This window comes from Rhinatrema bivittatum, chromosome 6 (genome assembly GCF_901001135.1).
Source record: "Rhinatrema bivittatum chromosome 6, aRhiBiv1.1, whole genome shotgun sequence".
Classification (NCBI taxonomy): Eukaryota; Metazoa; Chordata; class Amphibia; order Gymnophiona; family Rhinatrematidae; genus Rhinatrema; species Rhinatrema bivittatum.
Genome location: NC_042620.1, coordinates 237,449,017 through 237,469,184, shown reverse-complemented (window position 1 = coordinate 237,469,184; position 20,168 = coordinate 237,449,017). Strand labels below are relative to the sequence as shown.

The 20,168-nt window shown below is 44.6% G+C and overlaps 1 protein-coding gene across 5 annotated transcripts in view; it reads right to left on the bottom strand.

Moving 5' to 3' along the window:
* The window catches only part of MOSPD1 (motile sperm domain containing 1), a 72,334-nt gene extending 58,463 nt beyond the window's left edge, over positions 1-13,871 (bottom strand). The window contains exons 1-2 of one of the 5 annotated variants that reach the window (XM_029606650.1): positions 13,541-13,871; positions 1,112-1,170 (exon numbers count right to left, since the gene is read on the bottom strand). The gene's annotated coding sequence lies outside the window, so the exon portion shown is untranslated. Of the gene's footprint in view, positions 1-1,097; positions 1,171-13,408; positions 13,428-13,540 lie in introns of those variants that run through there. The other 4 variants (XM_029606647.1, XM_029606651.1, XM_029606648.1 and 1 more) reach the window with 4 other exon arrangements.
* Positions 13,872-20,168: the final 6,297 nt, after the last annotated feature.

Here is a 20,168-nt window from a genome sequence, read left to right as displayed (position 1 = left end):
CTTGGGGAAACAGCCTCCAGAAGATACAGACTGAAGATGATCGAGCAGAGCTGTAAAGCTGTTTTGCCAAGCCTAACAATCCAGCTCTCTGTACACTGTAATTTGGGTAGCAAGCTCTTCTAATAATTTGAGCAAGTCCTTTGTTTCAGAAGAGGTCGAGCAGCACTGTAATTACTCTGTACAGCCAGGCTAATTATCAGGACAAAAATATCGAGAAGTGGTTTGCGTTAAATATTATTCACTGACTCATATATATGTGGTACTTGGCAAGTGAATCTGGCCTCACACATCTCAGTTCACAAGGGGGATTTTCAAAACAGCATTGTGTGCCCCGTTCCATATGGGCAAAAAATAAGTCGTCTTCTTCTGCAAAGTAGTGTAGTACTTCAACCAGAACAAATAGAAAAACACAAGTAGAAGTAGCCAGTGTTCGAATGTAAATTTCAATCAGATTAAATAGAGCTTGGTCACTGGGTGTCAGTTCTGTCTGCTTCAGTGTCATTGTCGTTGCTCCTCCTTGTTTTTGGTCACTTAGCCGGTACAGTTTGCCTTCCTAGTTGATCCCATGGCAATTGGGGAAACTAGTCCCATCTCTACAGCTTTACTAGCATGTATGTAGCACATTTTAGAAAATACCCTTCTTTATTCAGCTGCCTTTTATAGCCGGGGAACCCTTTTCTCCCTATATATTATTAAAATTTACTCACACGTACACTGTTTGCTCTCTGTGCACACAAGCAAAGTGCAAGACTTACTGTTACCACCTAGAAAGGCTAATTTCTGATGCAGTGCTGCCTCTTAAAAGACAATGAGTTTCTTATTCTTCCTGCGGCATGTGACTAGTCAGATAGGTCTGATTCGAATGTGATAAAGATGGGCACTGTCTCTAGATTCCACTGGGGCCTTCCATGTTCCCAACTGCAGGCAATTGCTATGAGGGCACATTCAGGCTAAATGTGTTATGAGACCAAGGCAGGTTCATCCAACACTGGGCTCAGCTGACAGTTATAAAGCACATAAAAATGCTTGTGTACAATCCATATCATATAAAAGAAAACATTTGTTAAAGGATGTTAGCATGAATGATAACCAACTACCTTCTTCATAGTACCTCCATTATAGTTTTGTCTGGAGCTGGTGCAGCGGGATTACAGGATTAATCATGTTTGCCTATGAAGTCAATAAATGTTAATTATTATCACAGGCATGACAAAAATTATCAAAGAATACATTTCTACTTATATTTACTGAACAGAATTATTTAGAAGTAGTATAAAACTATTCATCAATGCTATTCTTCTCCTTCTGCAAGAAATATTTACAGAAGTGAAAAAAAAACAAAAACTAGCAGCACTGGCAAGAGCATACACAAAGTCACAGAAAGGAGATCTCAGGGACATCAAGAAGCAAACGTCAGCTTTTATTGCTGAAGTAAAATTCTCTTTACAAACGAAAGAGGAGCAAAGAACAACCCTAACACCCCTCCTCCCACATGGTTTTTCCTCCAGCAGTTCGAAAACAGCCATTGGAACAGTTTTTAATCCTGCTATGGACAATTTACTCCAATACTCAAAAGTCTAGTTTAATTTCTCAATTATCCCTGCACTCGTCTTACTATTACTGAATGCATGCACCGTTGCCATTTGCTGTTGGCTTTCTGGAAGCTCGATGACATTGCCTGGATTTTTTTTTTTTCCTTTGCACCTACCCAGTGCTGGTATGACAAGATTTCTAGAAGTGGCAGAGGGTTTCCCTGGCCATATCTAAATCGTGGAAAAAACCCATAGAAAGAGAGGAGATGGTTCTACCATAAACAAAAGCAAAACAGGAAATGCTGAGTTACTGCCATCCCACTTCTGTGATATCACTCCAAATGATTTATTTATTGAGTCTTCTATACTGATATTAGTAAAGACATCATATCGGTTTACACTGAACTAAAGAGCGGAAAATTACAAATAACAGGGGAGGGGGGATAGGATACAATTGAACCAAAGGAAAGAGAGGAAGGTGCAGAGAGCAGAGAAACAATAACAAAACAAGCACTCTAGAGAAACTTTCAGAACAAATGCTTCAAACTTTGAGACATTATTGCATATGGGAGAGACTGCGGAGGGGCAGTTAATGGTATTGGGGTAAGGCTTGTTTGAAAAGCCAAGTCTTTAGTTGTGATCTGAATTTTATACTGCATGGTTCTAGCCTGAGGTAGTTCGGAAGAGAATTCCAATGCATGGGGCCAGCAATGGAGAGCGCCTGATCTCTCGTGGATGTAAGGTGTGCTTTAAGGAGGGCACATGGAGGGTCCCTTTGTTGGAGGTCCTGGTAGGTCGATTAGGGCATGTGAGGCAGAAGGGTTCGTTGAGCCAATTGGAGTTGTGTGTATATATGGCTTTGTGAACAGTGGTAAGTGTTTTGTTAAGGATACGAGATGGGATGGGGAGCCAGTGCAGGTCCTTGAGGATCGAGGAGATGTGATCATATTTATGTGTGTTGGAGATAGTTCTGGCTACTGCATTCTGCAGCATTTGAAGGGATTTTATGGAGGAGTAGGGTAAACCTAGGAGGAGGGAATTGCAGTAATCCATTTTGGACGCTAGTGTGGCCTGGATGACAGTGCGGAAGCCATTGGCATGAAGTAGCGGTTTTAGTTTTTTCATGACCTTTAGTTTGTAGAATCCCTCTTTAAGGACGGCATTGATGTGTTTTTTGAGGTTCAGTTGCTGGTCGATCTGAATCCCAAAGTTTCTAGCGCATGGCTGCGCATGAAAAGTCTTGTAGGCGGGGTCATTTGCGAGTGAGGGTTTAATGGGTAGGTGTTGGGAGATGAGGAACAGTTCTGTTTTGGAGGTGTTTAAGGCTAGCTGGAGGTTGGTGAGTAAAGTATTGATGGCTGCAAGACAACTTCCCCAGAATTCAAGAGCATTGGAAAGAGAGCTCTGGATAGGTATGATGATTTGCACATCATCAGCATAAAGAAAGAATTTGAGGTTGAGTTCCGATAGGAGTTGGCAAAGAGGGGTGAGGTAGATATTAAAGAGGGTCGATGAAAGGGAGAAGCCCTGGGGGACTCCCTGGGAGACAGCGTAGTGAGAGGACTCAGCAATGCCTATCTTCACAGAGAATTGTCTGTTTTCGAGTAGGAGGAGAACCACTTGAGGGCCGAACCTGAAAGGCCAATGTCAGATAGGCGGGAGAGGAGGTGATTATGATTTATTGTGTCGAAGGCCGCCGAGATGACTAGTAGGGCAAGGATGTAGCTTTGACCTTGGTCCATTCCCCTAATGATGTGGTCGGTTAAGGAGAGAAGGAGGGTCTCTATATTGAGAAATTTGCGGAAGCCAAATTGAGATGAATGCAGTAGATTATTGGATTCAAGGAAGTCTGTTAATTGCAAGTTAACAACCTTTTCCATGACTTTAGAGATGAATGGGAGGTTGGAAATGGGGCGAAAATTTGTGAGGTCCTTAGGGTCTAGTGAGGGATTTTTGAGCAGTGGTTTAACCACGGCGTGCTTGAGGGGGTCGGGGACGGTGCCTGAAGAGAGGGAGCAGTTCATGATGTCGGCAAAGGGTTTGGAAATTATGTCAGGTATAGTGAGGAGAGCTTTTGGTAGGGATAGTATCTGAGGTGTGAGTTGCAGGTTTCATCCTTTTGAGGATTGATGCAATTTCTGTGGATGAGACGAGTTCAAGGGCACTGAGGGAGGTGGCTGTGGAGGTGGCGCCTTTGATTGTGAGGAGCGACAGGGGGTTAGAGGGAAATCTGAGGAGAATATTTGCAATTTTATTATGAAAGTAGAGTGCCAGTTCTTCACATTTGCTACTGGCTTCACTGTCGGGAATGGGGGGGGGGGGGGGGGGGGGGGTATGCTTGGTAAGGGAGGACACATAGGAGAAGAGGGCTTTAGGGTTGAATTTGTAGTCTTGTATTCTTCTTAAGGCATAGAAATCACGTTTAGCTTTCTGGGTGGCCAGTCTATAGAGATGTAAGAAGGATTTGAAAGTGGATGCTTTTTGAGAGGAGGGGTCTTTGCGCCAGGTACGTTCCTTTCGCCTGAGTTCGTTTTTCATTTGTCTCAAATCTGAGGAGTACCATGGGTTTTGTTTTTTGCAGATGGTTTCAGTTCACGTCTGGTGATGGGGCACAGTTTGCGATGTCTAAGGTGACTTTGTTCCACGAGTCAAGGGCCGTGTTGAGGGTAGAGCAGTCTAGTTTCAGCAAAGAATTGGCAAAGGCTGCAATGAGGTCCTCACTGGGGCAGGATTTTCTGAAGATAATGGAGGTGCTTGAGAGATGCTTGCAAGATTCGACAGTCTTTATGGAAAGAGAGGATTTGATGATGGAGTGGTCGGATCATGGGACAGGGGTTCAGGTGGGCTTGTTAGGGGAGTGGATACTGGAGTTAATGAAGATGAGGTCGAAGGTGTGCCCTGCTTTGTGCGTGGGGGAGGAGATGATTTGAGTAAAGCCAATGGCATCCAGAGAGTTGAGGAAGGCTTCACAGGATGAGGAGTGGGGGGTGACATCAACATGGAGATTGAAATCTCCTAAGATAATGGCAGGGGCTTCACTGTTGATGTGGTTGGAAATAAATTCAATAAGGGGGGGGAAGGGTTATGTTCTAGGGTGCCGGGGGGGGGGGGGGGGGGGGGGGGGAGCATAAACTAAGCAAATCTGGAGTTCCTGGGATTTGTATAGCCCTATCTCAAGTTTGTGTGGGGTGTCAATTTTTGCAGGTTTGAGATTTATGTGCTTTTTGACTGCCAAAAGGAGACCTCCTCCTCGTTTCTTGGGTCTCGGGATGGAGAAAATATCGTAGGTGAGAGTAGGAAGCTGATTGAGAAGGACAATATCTGTATCTTTAAGCCAGGTCTCTGTGATGGCGCAAACATCAGGCTTGCAGTTGACTAGAAGGTCATTCAGTAAGAGTTTTCTTGGTTAGAGATTGAGCATTTAGAAGCACAATGGATAGGGTAGTGAGTCCTAGAAGCTGAGTGAGTGGGGTGATGAGGATGGGGAGGAGGGACTTACGTTGGGTGACAGGGCTGAAAAGGATGGGGTGAGGAGCTCTACGGGTTGGGTAATAGATGCGTGGTATGGGGAGGCTTCTTGTGTTTGAGTTGATAGCCATTGTGGGAAGCTGAAAGGTCAGGGGTGGGGTGACAGCTGAAAATCAGCAGTCACAGTGATTATCAATGTTACACAACAGCAGTATCAAGATTAACACAGCAGTATCAGTGATCATGTCGGTATCGGCAATCGGGAAGTCAGTATTCAGCAGAACGGAAATTATAGTGGGATTAAATCGGTAATCAGCAGTTACAACTGTATTAGGGAGGTCACTGCAGTGTCAGTGGATAGACAGCAGTCATAGTACTCACAGCATCATATGTATAGAGTGTAAGTCCTTTGGACAGATACCTGCTTAGCCCTGGCAGTTGGGAATCCGTGCAGCACAGAGCAAAAGGGAGGGGGCTATGGGTGGGCCTTGACGTGCTACGGGACAGCAGATTAAAGCCGTGTAGGATGGGTGCGCACAAAGGGGCGCACCAAGGGGCATGCCCCTTAGTTGCGCTCCTTAGGTGCGCGGCACCAGAGGCGTGCTTCTGCCTCTTTTAAGCCCAGGTCCCACGTCGATGGGCGGGGTCTAGTGCCGTGGAGGAACTTCCTGGCTTGTCTTGGCTTTGGGTTGGAAGGAGTCATAAGAACATAAGAATATGCCATACTGGGTCAGACCAAGGGTCCATCAAGCCCAGCATCCTGTTTCCAACAGTGATCAATCCAGGCCATAAGAACCTGGCAAGTACCCAAAAACTAAGTCTATTCCATGTTACCGTTGCTAGTAATAGCAGTGGCTATTTTCTAAGTCAACTTAATTAATAGCAGGTAATGGACTTCTCCTCCAAGAACTTATCCAATCCTTTTTTAAACACAGCTATACTAACTGCACTAACCACATCCTCTGGCAACAAATTCCAGCGTTTAATTGTGCGTTGAGTGAAAAAGAACTTTCTCCAATTAGTTTTAAATGTGCCACATGCTAACTTCATGGAGTGCCCCCTAGTCTTTCTATTATCCGAAAGAGTAAAAAACAGATTCACATCTACCCGTTCTAGACCTCTCATGATTTTAAACACGTCTATCATATCCCCCCTCAGCCGTCTCTTCTCCAAGCTGAAAAGTCCTAACCTCTTTTAGTCTTTCCTCATAGGGGAGCTGTTCCATTCCCCTTATTTTGGTAGCCCTTCTCTGTACCTTCTCCATCGCAATTATATCTTTTTTGAGATGCGGCGACCAGAATTGTACACAATATTCAAGGTGCGGTCTCACCATGGAGCGATACAGAGGCATTATGACATTTTCCGTTTTATTCACCATTCCCTTTCTAATAATTCCCAACATTCTGTTTGCTTTTTTGACTGCCGCAGCACACTGAACTGACGATTTCAATGTGTTATCCACTATGATGCCTAGATCTCTTTCTTGGGTAGTAGCACCTAATATGGAACCTAATATTGTGTAACTATAGCATGGGTTATTTTTCCCTATATGCATCACCTTGCACTTATCCACATTAAATTTCATCTGCCATTTAGATGCCCAATTTTCCAGCCTCACAAGGTCTTCCTGCAATTTATCACAATCTGCTTGTGATTTAACTACTCTGAACAATTTTGTATCATCTGCAAATTTGATTACCTCACTCGTCGTATTTCTTTCCAGATCATTTATAAATATATTGAAAAGTAAGGGTCCCAGTACAGATCCCTGAGGCACTCCACTGCCCACTCCCTTCCACTGAGAAAATTGTCCATTTAATCCTACTCTCCGTTTCCTGTCTTTTAGCCAGCTTGCAATCCATGAAAGGACATCACCACCTATCCCATGACTTTTTACTTTTCCTAGAAGCCTCTCATGAAAATCCAAGTATACTACATCTACCGGTTCACCTTTATCCACATGTTTATTAACTCCTTCAAAAAAGTGAAGCAGATTTGTGAGGCAAGACTTGCCTTGGGTAAAGCCATGCTGACTTTGTTCCATTAAACCATGTCTTTCTATATGTTCTGTGATTTTGATGTTTAGAACACTTTCCACTATTTTTCCTGGCACTGAAGTCAGCTAACCGGTCTGTAATTTCCCAGATCTCCCCGGAGCCCCTTTTAAATATGGGGGTTACATTAGGTTACATTAGCTATCCTCCAGTCTTCAGGTACAATGGATGATTTTAATGATAGGATACAGGAGAGGCAGTCCCCACCCGTGGACGGTTGGGGACATGGATCTGGTCTCGGGCCTACCGGTGGACGGTAGGTCAGCGTGGCTCGGGGTCTATCGTGAAGGAGGGTCCCGGCAAGGTCCTGACTTGGGAACCACTGTGGGGCAGAAGGGTCCCGACTAGGTAGAGCCTACCACACGGAGGTCTTTCCGGCAGGTCCGGGAGGCTGCGTCGGTGTTCTGATCAGCGCGGCGATCCGGGAGAGAAGGGTCCTATTGGCGTGCTTCTGCTTCTGCCTCTTTTGGCGACGTGGGGCCTAGACTTAAAAGAGGACCTGAATTTTTTTGCCATTTTGAAATGTAGTAAGATCCCAGAATCCCATGCCTTCCACTTATATAAATATGCCACTCACCATATATTTTATTTCATCCAAACCCTTAGAATGGCAAAAAACAAAAGACAGAACAATCATGAAACTCTACTGGCATCCTAAAGGGAATTATTTTTCACAAACAAAATTATAAAAGATGAAGGTTCATTTAGTTAAAAAAAAAATACAGCTGCACAAATGCATCACACTAATGTCTTTATTATACTCTTTTTCCTTAACAATTTATTTCAAGAACACTTTGGTTTCAAATTATTAGCCATGATGTAAATAGAAACAACAATTCAAAGGCAAATAGAATCTGATATTCATGTTTCTAAAGAGCAAACTGATATCCTATTAAGTTATTAAAATTTCAGCTCTCCAGATGCACAGTGTGAACAGAAAACATCAATAAATGTTCTGATAGCTGCACCAGGGAATGTACCACCAGAGGCAAAAACAGGAGGCAAGAAAACTAAAACCAGAATAAAAAATGTTTCAAATAATGAAAAGAACCAGATGCCAATAGCAAAGAAACAGAACACGTGCACTCAGTGGCAGAAGTGCTGAGCGATTGAAGACTAACAGAGCTAACAGATGCGCGTGAAAACTACAGAACTGCACATTTACACTATTCACTTTGCACTGCAATTTGATTGTCGCTTTTCTTTTCTATAATCACACAATATTGCTTGACAGAATCAAATGCAGAACCTAGTTTGAGGCCTTGTAAAGCTGTCACAACTGCCTATAAACACATCACTTCATGAAGGCTAGCAAAAGGGACACGAAACCTAACCTTTGGACAGCTTGTCATCTCAAAGAAGAAAGACCCTCTTGCCTCAAAATTAGTATTTTATTTAGACATTTTATATACCGCCGTTCCATGTAAAGATCACAACGATTTACAAAAATAACATTCATAGCTATAAATCAGCAACTAATGATGGGTTACAGAGGTAGTATTCATAAACATGCATTAGCATCTATCAAAAGCTCTAAATAAAAATAAAATAAAATGTAGTGTTGCAATACATGTTAACTAAAGATCTAGGACATAAGACATGAAGTACATAAAATAAAACAAATTTCACATATTAGTCAGTACGTTTTGGTGAGATTCTTACAATCTCTCATTAAATTTGTTCCTCATGCATCAATTAGTATCTCTTGACCTTCTTATTATTGTAGATCTCAACATTCTGATGTTTTCAAGTTAGGGTTGCATGCATTTTTGAATAGCCATGTTTTTAAACTCACATTATCTTTCTATCTGGTATCAAATGTAACATCTCAGGTAGGGAATTCCAAAGTTTTGGGCCCGCTATGGAAAACACACAATCTCTTACACGCGTCAGATATGTGCTCCTTGTTGCGGGGACAGTCAGTAGTCCTTTATTTTGGGATCTTATGGTTTGCTGTGGTGAGTATGGTTGAAATGGTATTACTAGAATGTAATGGTGTTACTAGAATGAATGATTTTGAATATTAACGTTAATATTTTAAAGTAGACTCGGGATTGTACTGGCAGCCAGTGCAGTGAAATTAGCAAGGGTGTAATGTGATCAAATTTCCTAGACCCTAACAAAAGTCTTGCTGAGGCATTCTGTAGTATTTGTAATGGTTTTAAGAGACGTGTAGGAAGACCAAGAAATAAGGAGTTATAGTAGCCTAGGTCTGAGAAAATTTGAGTTTGCAATAGAGTTCGGAAGTCTTTGAAAGTTAATAAAGGTTTCAACGGATATAACATACGCAATTTGGTGTAACCTGTACTAATTAATTTACTGATGTGTTTTTTCATAGTAAAGTTCTCATCTAGCTGGATACCTAAATCCCGAACTTGATTCGAGGGAGAAATTTGAAAATTATCCAGGTCTAGAGCCAGTGGTTTAGCTATCGGAGAGTTTCTACTTAACCAAATGATTTCAGTCTTTTTAGGGTTTGTTAGTTTAAGTTGCGATAGTTCCTGCAGTATTGCTTTCATATAAGTTGAAAGTGTCATTACTGTATTTTTCCAATGATTTGGAGAATGGAATGTAAAACTTATGTCATCAGCATACAGGAAGAATGTAATTCCATGCTATTACAAAACTGGGGCACATAAATAGCCTTCATGAGAGAGTAGTAGTGAAGCCTGAATTTGGATAGAAGGATGGGAAATGCACATGGGAAGCAAATGTAATTTTTTTTTATTGCCCAAATAACTATTTCAAATAAGGAAAATGATTATTGTATACAAATATTACTGAAACTTCACATGAGTCTACGTGATAGAACTCCTTGATTACTCAATACCATCCAAGACCATACATGTTAAACACCAAACATTTTTCTTCTTTAGCTGGAGATTTAAACCTCTTAGTCTGGTCATGGTCCAGCTAGTTTCATGTTCCCAGTGGGGTCAGGTGGCAGGATGTTGTACAGGTTCTTAATCACAGCTCACAGGCCAAGAAGGAAGCATCCTCCACTCATGACTCAGAACTTACATTTGATCTTTGCCAAAAAGGCCAAGAAGCAATCTAAGTATTTGTTACGCTGATTATGCTTCCTTTCTCAGCCCGCTGTTAACAGTTCAGATACAAGTGATTTTTTTTTTTAACTGGCAGTTTTCTCTTGCGCCTTTAAGCTCAATCAGGATCAGGGCTGGGATTTAGATCAACAAGCCTTCAATGCCATCTACCCAGAGGATTTCTCCCCTCTATTTTATATCCTCTCTCAACTTACTTAGTCCAGGCTTGTGGCAATAGTCCTGGGCACTCACGGGCCCTAAATCCGGCCATTTGATGTCACCTTAGCATGATGACTACAACTGCAACCCCTCTCCCTGTGCTGATAACTGTGCATGCTGCTGCTACAGCTTCCACAGCCCCTGCTGACCTAGGCAGAGGAAGAGTTGAGCCAGCAATCGAACCTAGATTCCTTCGCATGGCAATGCAGCCACCAGTAGATCTCACAAATTGCAAACAGGAAGCTATTGTTTTGATAAAATAAATGTAATAGGGGGCTCCCTGAAGCACCCTCCAGTACATCACTGCCTCAAGACCAATAGCATGGTGCATGCAAAGGCACCTCATCAATCTGGTAACCTTCACTGGGAGTACAACAAGAGAAAAGAAAGCAAAAACACCAGTCTCCAACCCTGAATGAATTCTAAAGCTAGTCTCCAACTCCTCATTCACTCGAGGCAGCTTTACTCCAGGCCACAGCTCAGAAGAAACAGAGACAATGGCAGGAGACAGAGTTTACTTTTTTGCCAATTCAAATTTTTAAAGATTAATCATCTCTGAATACAAGACAACTCTGAGGTAAGGTATTGCTGCACTGAATAAAACTAATGAACGCCATCTTCGAAAAACAGAGCCAAACACCGGAGGTAGGGATAGTTCAATATAGTTTTAACTATGAAAACATTGGGAACATTTGAGTCAGCCATACAAGTGTTTATGAAGAACCTTGATACAGTTTACTGTGAACTTCTATCATCATCATTCTCTCTCTAGCAGGTTCACAGGTATCTTTTTGCAGAAACTGCTATGTAATCAATTCCCGAAAAGCAGTTTAGTGAAAAGCACCCAAAATTAAAACATAGCCTAAGTGCAGTTTACCAGAATGTAGCACTCAAACACACAGTAAATTCTCAGTCACTGAATCAACAGAACTACCTACAGGCCAGGGTTGAGCCATCCACTTGAATTAGAATTTGCTAAATATTTACTTACTTCCTCTTTGAAAATTAGGTTGAGCAAAGATTTTGATTTCACAATACTCAACAGTAAAAATGAATAGCAACATACTAATGATTCTGCTTCAACAGCAGGGGAGAAGAAAAACTAATACTTCATGCATATCCACGCATATTTTACTCTCTGCTTCAACGGCAGAGAGCTATGCTGCCACTTACCCAACTAATCAAGCTTGATATTTCACTTGGATGCAGCTCCATCACTGCTCTCTACATTAATGGTGGGGGTGAAAGGGAAATAGAACCTAAGGTTACTAAGAGCTAAGAGAAACAGATAAGTATGAGAAAAAAAGTGTAAAGCTTGCTGGGCAGACTGGATGGGCCGATTGGCTTCTGCCGTCATTTCTATGTTTCTATGTATCCATGTGACTGTTTCTTGACAGCTTTGGTTTAGTTTATTCTTAGTCTTATGTATTTTGTGTAATCTGTTTAGCATGTTTTGTTATGAATGGAATCGAAATACCTTTAAATAAGTAAATAAATTCCTACGGTTCTTTTTTTTTTTTTTACCACTTTTATCTTGAAAAAATTGCATGTGTATTCATTTTGTCTGTATGGCTACACTATCTCTTGAACCATTCAACCCAAAAAATGTCAGGACATATAAAAGCTAGAAACCAAAATATTCTTCCATGAAATGCATGGATCTTGCAAAAAAAATGGGAAATTTGTTTTTTCACAGTAAGATATAAACCTATCTGTATGTATTATTTCCCTAATTATTTAAGCTATAGAAATCAAATTTTCAGTAATATAAAAACCAAAATATTTTCTGATAAAGCTTATGTATCCAGGACAAAATTAAAAAAAAAAAGTGTTCATATGAATTGCTCTGCAATTTTTTTCTTATTCATCGTCCTAATATACTTTATGTCTTTGAAATAGAACTTTGTGTACGCCACGCCCTGTTTATTTTAAACACTTCCTTCCCTGAGTTCACTCAATAGTTGTTCATCTTATCATAGTCATATTTTCATGTAGCAGTGCAATACCTACATGCAGCAGGTAGGAACATAACAAAAACACCTGCACCCTGAGTTTCTTAGCCCCCTAGCTCTGGGAGTGGGTAAACAGGGGAAGCTTTCTAAAACGTCTTACAGGTGCTCCTCAAAGCTGAAATAAAAATCTGAATTAAAAACCGATGGCAATGTCTCTGCTTGTTTTAACTGCCGACTAACTTTTCTAATGTACTTCCTACTACAGCTGCTTCAAGCCAAGCAACCCCTGTGCAAGGGGAGGGCTGACGGACGTAGGCTGGTACCCAGCAGCTGTTCGGTCTCGGCAAGGCCTTTTGGGATAGGGAGACAAGGCATTCGCCCAAGGCCCCACTGAGCTTCCATGGAGGCTGTGGTTCTCCTTGCGTTTACGTGACTCTTCCCAGCGGGAGAAAGCCCCTGCAAAGAGGGGCCAGGTCGCCCCTTCTCCTCCCGCAGCCTCTGCGGCTTCCAGCTCGAGCGCGGCTGCTCCAGGCTCCACGTGGCTAGTCACGTGAGCGTGTTTACAGCAGCTCTGCCGCAGTGTGTCAGCCGCTTCCACCAGGTCCTGGGAGCCGCCGCTATAAACGGGGAAGGGGGGGGGGGGGGGGATGGAAAGCGGCGGTAGCAGCAGCGCCCGCCCCTCTCCGGGAGGAGTCTCCGGAAGTCTCCCAGGTAACCTCAGAAACAGCCCCAGGCAAGAGCGCAAGGAGGGACGCAACCCGGTAGCGATCTATAGCACGGGGTCTGAGAGAGGCGAACATCCACAATCCAACCTCACCATCTCTCTCCCCCACCCCCGCCCGCTCGCACGCGAGACCCGGAGCCCAGCAGGGAGGGCTCCATCTGTAGGGAGACGAGCCGCGATGGAGGGGACGGCGGACACCCAGGTGCTGGGCATTTGAAAAGGACTCGCAATCTTTCCAGTCCGAATATCCGCCGAGGGAGAGGAAAGCGCGGCTCCAGGGATGTGCTGGGCTAAAAGAGTGATCTCTCTGCCGAGCACTAGGTGGAGGACGATGAGAGGAGATCGGGACTTAATCCGGGGCCCGGGCGGGGAATAGATAACCGCGACCAGGAAACAGAAGGGAAGTTAGCCGTACCGGACACTGATGTGGGCACGGACGGGCGGGAAGGGAGGGGGTAGAACTATGGTCTGGATTCTGTCTTCCTCTCCCCGACTCAGGCGGCGGGTCGGGCTTCCCAGCAGAGGCGGCCGGAAGCGGACCTTGTACCTGATTTCCTGCTCTCTCACCGCCGGCGCCGAACCCAGCTCTCAGCTCCCGTCTCAGCTGTTCCTTTGTCAGCCTGGAGGCTACTGCTGCTCCTACTCCCCACTCTGCGGCCGCGCTCCCTGTGCCTGCCGGGATACTGGAGGACCGGGAGCTGCCGCTCGGGCTGTGGGTGACGTCAGAGGATGGGAAGGAAGGAATGATAGGGACGGGGAGAGGGGGCAGGCAGTGGGTGACTGCGCGCGAATAATTGCAGGCGCTGCGGGACAATGGGCCGCATGGGTGCATCCGGCGGAGAGGGGGGGAAGGGGGAGTTTACAAAAAAAATTAAAATAGTCCGCCGGCGAATGGGCGCGGCAAATCTGCAGTTTACTCTGCTCACGCACAAGTCAGATTTGTGTTAGCGGTTAGCCAGCAAAGGTTAAATGCGTCTCCCAGCATTTTCGGACGGGGGAAACCCCCCCCACATTTTATTACTTAAATGTTCATTTTTGAACGGTAGAATGCGTTCTCTTCATTTAAAGACTGATAGAGCATTCGGCGCTAAATTAAATTTGGTTCTATGCTGATCTGCGATATATTATATTGTACAATCACACGAAAAGTCCCTATTCGAAGGAGGTTGTGTAATGCTCACGCCTGGATTTATCAATAGGCACACTAGAGTGTGACTAGGGCAGTAGAAACTAGGGGGCAGCAGGCCAGCTGAAGATTTGCTGCTTTTCAACCATGCTGAATCTCACTGGACAGATAATGGCCCTCTGCTTCCGAATACAACCCTCCCTTCCCTCCAGGGAGCAATAGAGTTTTCAGCACATAGATGAAAGGGGGATCATTGGAGGGTGGTAAGAGGATGAGAAACGGTTTGGGGCGGCCTATGTCTGTGTGTGAGAGAAAGGGGGAAAAATAGGGAGCAGTGTTCCAGTGGGTGAGACAGAAGGGATTGGTGCCAAGTGTGTGTCATATTGGGTGGGATATCAGGGGGGAAGCAAGAAAGAGCAGAACCAGGGCATGATGGGGACACTATCCTCCTCTCTTCCTCACCCACTGCAATTTAAATCCTCCATCCCTTGATCTTGGATTCTGTTCACCAGATCCTGGAACCTCCCTTTCTCTTCTCCCCAGATCCTAGAAAACACTCCCCAACCGTGCCTATTCCCTCCTCCCCTTCCTCAATCCAAGACCCTCTCTCTCTCCTCTTCCCTGTTCCAGATTCCTAATCTTGCCCATCTCTCATCCTCCTCATTCCTAGTCCTCTTTCCTTCTCACTCTTCCCCCTTTCTCCTTGCCCCATTCCTGATCCACCTCCCTTCATCTCCCTATACCGATACTTGAGATCACTTTTCTTCACCCAATAAAAATAAAATTATGCATACTATTGAAGTGTAAAACTATTTTCATAATCTAATATAAAAAATGGAAATGTTTGCCAATTTGTTTCAGAATGTTTTAAATTTTTTTGCCATGGGATCTACTCCTGAGCTGCCACAGGAAACTAGGAACCATGCCTTAGGCCTTCTGTTTCTTGTTCAACCTTAGGGGGGTGGGAGAAAGGAAAGGGGGTGGCAGGGGCGTTGGCACCAACAGTGCCTAGGGGTGCCAAAATCTTACATCTATCATTGTTCTTGCCTAGGGTCAAACAGTAAGCAGGAGGTGGAATTATATTTTCATCTTCCACAGCCGTATTCTAACAATTAGGCCTTTATGACTGGCCGACTGTTGACTTTTTAAATATTTTGTAATACAGAAATACATTTGGGTTTTGTCAACTATGTGCTTTGGATAATTATTGGGGATAAGATGGTGAAGTAAAATTTAAAAAAGTACAATATGAATTACAGTTAAGATTGAGACAAGCAATTTAATTAAAAATAAAAAAGGCCCTGTTCGTAATGCACTGTTCACAGAAATCCGTGCTTGCACCCCGTTGTTTTCAAGTGATGTCCTATTGAAACAAATAGTTTTGCTGAATGGAACCAAATCAGCTGGTGAGAGACAAACCACTACAGATAAGTGATAGAAAAAATTCTCAGCATTCAGACAGGATAATCCATGATCAGTGGGTTATGCACCACTACCAGAAGATGGAGATGGAGCAAAGCTGATGTTGCAGTATATATATACCCATGCATTGACATCAGCCCCGCCAGTATTCTCTGCTCCAGCAGATGGTGGATATGCATTTCTTTCCTGGGGACTGCTTGTTTAAAAAAAAAAAAAAAAAGAGAGAAGGATTAATCACACACCACTTCTCCTGCAGTGATACCTTGTGGTCCCTCCCTCATTTGAGTTCTCCTGAGATGATATCTGATGATCCCTCCCTCGGTTGAGTGCCTCTGTCCAGTAGCTTGTTTCCAGTGTGGATTTAGCTGCCAGCAGAGAATCAGGTGAGAGGCTAGCGGGTGCAAGAAGCCAAGCACGGCACTGAAGGCATTAGCCCTCCCCCACTGCTGGAGAACAACTCTGTACTCAGCTGGGAAGGGCTGAGTTCAGGTGAAGAGTTTAAAAAAAAGAGTAAGAAGAGAGAGATTTAGGGATTCCTCTTCGGTTTCTGATCTCCGATCCTCAGCGCACCGATCTGATGTGTGTTCCCTTCTCTGTGGGGAGCTTGGGGAGTCGTGGTAGTTTTGGCAGTAGTTTTTAATAATTTTGTCATGGACATTTCTTATTTATAAGAGAGTATTTGAAGAAAACCTTTTTTAAAAAAGTCACATGCAGCAACTCTGTCATTTTCACAAAATTTTATTGCATGTTTTAGGATAAATTAAAAAACAAAAAAAGTTTTAGGTAACACGTTTATTTATAAATATTTAAAATCAGTGATTAAAACATGCTTTTGCACATTTAACTAGCATTGTTCCCCTTTCATTCTCTTTTCTAATATATGTATTTATGGGAACAAATTTAAAAAATTGCTTTTCTGCCATTTTGTTCTACTAATCATCCTAATTTTGGGCATCCTGTGTGAGCTTGGCGGATATGGACTCACTGTTGGACGCACAGTTGTTCAACCTTGTTGTTGTTGAGCATGCTGCTACTGGACGTCCTTTTCCATGGTGCTGGTAGCAAAGAAGCGCAAGCGATTTACACTACTTGCCATATTCGGGCATCACAACCAGGGACCCCCTCTAATCTTTGTCAGCGCTGCTTGGAGGCTCAGAGCGAGTTGTCTCCAACTGATTTTGCTGAGCCGGACTCTTCCCAGCAGATTGCAGGAAGGGAACCAGAGGGGGGCCTGTCAGAAGGTTTGCCTGGTTTTGAGACTCCCCTAACTGGTTCTTCAGCAGGGGAGGGCAACTAAGTGGGCGCCAGACTGACTACCCCTGGTTTTGGTATGGACCCTTCTGCCTTCTCTTGGGTGGAATTTTTTTCGAGGGCTGCAGTCCTTTCTACAGGCAAGTTCAGCAGAGTCGGCCAAACTTGAAAGTTCAGGATTGCAGGGTGCAGAATCCCGCAAGGCTGCTACCGCCGATAAACGTCGGAAGGCGTCTCAGGCTGTTGCGGGTCCCGTTGATGGGGACCCAGATGGCACGGATGAAAAAAGCAATCCTTGCTCCCTGGAGGATAGGGAAATTCTTCTGGGGTTGGAGCCTTATAGAACAATTGTTATAGAATGATGTTGCCCTTCTTTCATAGAGATGAATTGCCAGTGCTAATCACTCAGACACTGAAGATGCTAGGAGTACTGGGTACTGATCCCATATCTGAATCAAAGAAGAATCCTATTTTGGTTACTTTGCGTAAAGCATCATGTTTCTTCCCCGTTACGGATGCTATTCAAGAGTTGATCTTGAATGGGGCGCTCCGGAAGCTGATTTTTAAAGGGGGACAAGTCTTGAAAGATCTGTACCCCAGGATCCGGTGGCAAGAGAGCAGTTGTATTTTCTGAAAGTGGATGCGCTGGTGTGTTCCCTCACCAAGTGGACAACCTTTCCAGTAGAAGGAGGAGTGGCATTGAAGGATGCTCAGGATGGGAGAATTGAGGCTATCCTTAAGCAGGCCTTTGAGGTAGTGGCAGTGAATTTTACAGATAGCCTCTTGCTGCTCCCTGGTGGCTTGCGCTTGTTTGCTTCTATCTTAGGAGGTCGATGAGACTGGTTTGAATTCCAGCACAAAGCAAGGCAAGATTTTTCTGCTGGGGATCTGCATTCAGAAGCTGATGGCTCAGGTCAAGCAGTTTGCCTGATGGTATGGTCTTACCTGCAGGTACTTAGTTTGAGGGCGACCACCCTAGAAGTGGTTCCATGGGCAAGGACACATGTGTCCTCTTCAGTGCACACTGCTTGCCTAGTAGAATCCACAGACTCAGGACTACTCAATACGGCTTCAGTTACCGGTGGAAATTGGCATACAGTTGAAATGCTGGTTGCAGGCAGATCATCTAAGGAAGAGAGTTTCCCTGCAAGCTCCAGATTGGCTGGTGCTCACGATGGATGCAAGCCTCCAGAGTTGGGGGGGGGACACACGCTCATTGTCAGGAGTTGATGGTGTAGGGGCGCTGGAGTGCAGAGGAGTCACTCTGGAGCATCAATCGTCTGGAAGTGCATGCCGTTCGGTTGGCATGCTTGTGGTTCGCCAACTGCTTGCAGAGTCAAGCGGTACAGGTAATGTCAGACAATGCGATGACAGTGGCTTACAACAATCACCAGGGAAGGCACCAGGAGTCAACAAGTGTTGCAGGAAATAGTCCAGCTCATGGTATGGACCGAGGTACATCCCCAGGAAATCTCTGCCTCCCACATTGCGGGAAAAGTTAATGTGAAAGTCTATTTTCTCAGCAGACAAAGTCTGGATCCAGAAGAACAGGAATTGTTGGATGAAGTGCTCCAGCTTATGGTGGGCCACTGGGGCCTACCATATCTAGACTTGCTATCAACATCACGCAGTGTGAAGGCTCCTCTTCTTCAGTTGCAGGCAAGATCCAAAGTCTCTGGGCATCGATGCTCTAATGCAGGAGTGTCCGAAAGGTAAGCTTCTGTATGCCTTCCCCCCCCCCCCCCCCCCCATGGTCCTTGATGTGCAGGTTGGTTTGCAGGATTGAGAGGCTCATGGAGATGGCGCTTCTGGTGGCTCCTGACTGGCCCAGAAGGCCGTGGAATGCAGATCTGTCCGGCTCTCCTCTCCAGTTTCCACTCCAAAGAGATCTGTTGCTACAGGAGAGATCTGTGATCTCTGGGCATAGATGCTCTCATACAGGTTTGGCCGGAAGACACATTGCTTTATGCCTTTCCTCTGTGGCCATTGCTGAGCAGGTTGATTTGCAAAATCGAAGGCCACAGGGGGCTAGTACTCATGGCACCAGATTGGCCCATGCAGATTTGCAAAGATTCCTGGTGGAGAACCCTCTTTGGCATCAGCCATTCCGGAATCTGTTATAAGAAGGTCCAGTCTTTCATCCGACTCAGTTGTGTCTTACAGTTTCACCCTTGAGAGGGCTCACCTGTTGAAGCGTGGGTATTCTTCCGCAGTGATGTTCTCCACTTCCTTAGCCTATGTGTAGGTTTGGAGAGTATTTGAGGCCTGATGTGAGGAGCATGGTGTTCTTCTTCATTTTTTTGCAGGATGGGCTGAATAAAGGATTGGCCCTTAATTCTTTTAAGGTTCAAGTTGCGGCTCTTGCCTGTTTCAGGGGTCTGGTGAAAGGTGATTCCTTGTCATCCCATCCTGATGTGTTTTTTTGAAGGAAGGAAAGCATCTTAGACCTCCCTTGAGGTTACTGGTCCCCTTGTGGAGTCTTAACTTGGTGCTGGATTTCTTGGTGGGCCCTATGTTCCGACCGTTGCGTAGCTTTTCCTTGCAGTTGTTGACCTTGAAGATGGTGTTTCCTAGTGGCTGTATGTTCTGTGCTTCGAATTTCTGGGCTGCAGGCCTTGTCTTGCTGGGAGCCGTTCCTTCGGGTGACTCCAGGGGTGTTACAGCTGCGTGCTGTTCCCTTTTTCTTGCCCAAAGTGGTGACTGACTTCCATTTGAATCAGTCCATATCCTTGCCATCCCTGGATAAGGTCAGGGATGCAAAGGAGAATTGCGTCCTATGGTCCTTGGATGTCAAGAGACTTGTGTGGTATCTGGAGGTTTTTGAGCCTTTCCGGAAGAGGATCGCCTGTTTGTCCTCCACGGTGGGAATAAGCAGGGCGCTCCAGCTTTGTGGGCTACCATAGCTTGCTGAATTAAGGAGATAGTCATGGCTGCGTATGGGGCTGCTGAAAAGACTTTGCCTACTCAGGTAAAGGCTCATTCCACTAGGGCTCAGGCAGTGTCATGGACGCAAGTTAGATTGTTGTCTCCCGTTGACATTTTCCAAGCTGCAATGTGGTCTTCCTTACATACATTTTCCAGGTTTTATCATCTGGATGTGCAGACTTGGGAGGATGCAGTCTTAGCATGGGTGGTATTGACTGGACCGCGGGCAGCCTCCCACCCTATTTGAGAGTGGTTTTGATACATCCCATTGGTCCTGAGTCCATCTGTCTACATGCTAGGAAATGGAGAAATTGATGATTTCGTTTTCCTTAGTGTAGGCAGATGGACTCAGCTTCCCGCCCTTGGCTGCCGCATGAGTGTGTCAGTAGTCCTCCTGTGGGGCTCTGGATCCCAAGGGATTACTAGTAAGTGTTCATTCAGTCCCTAGATT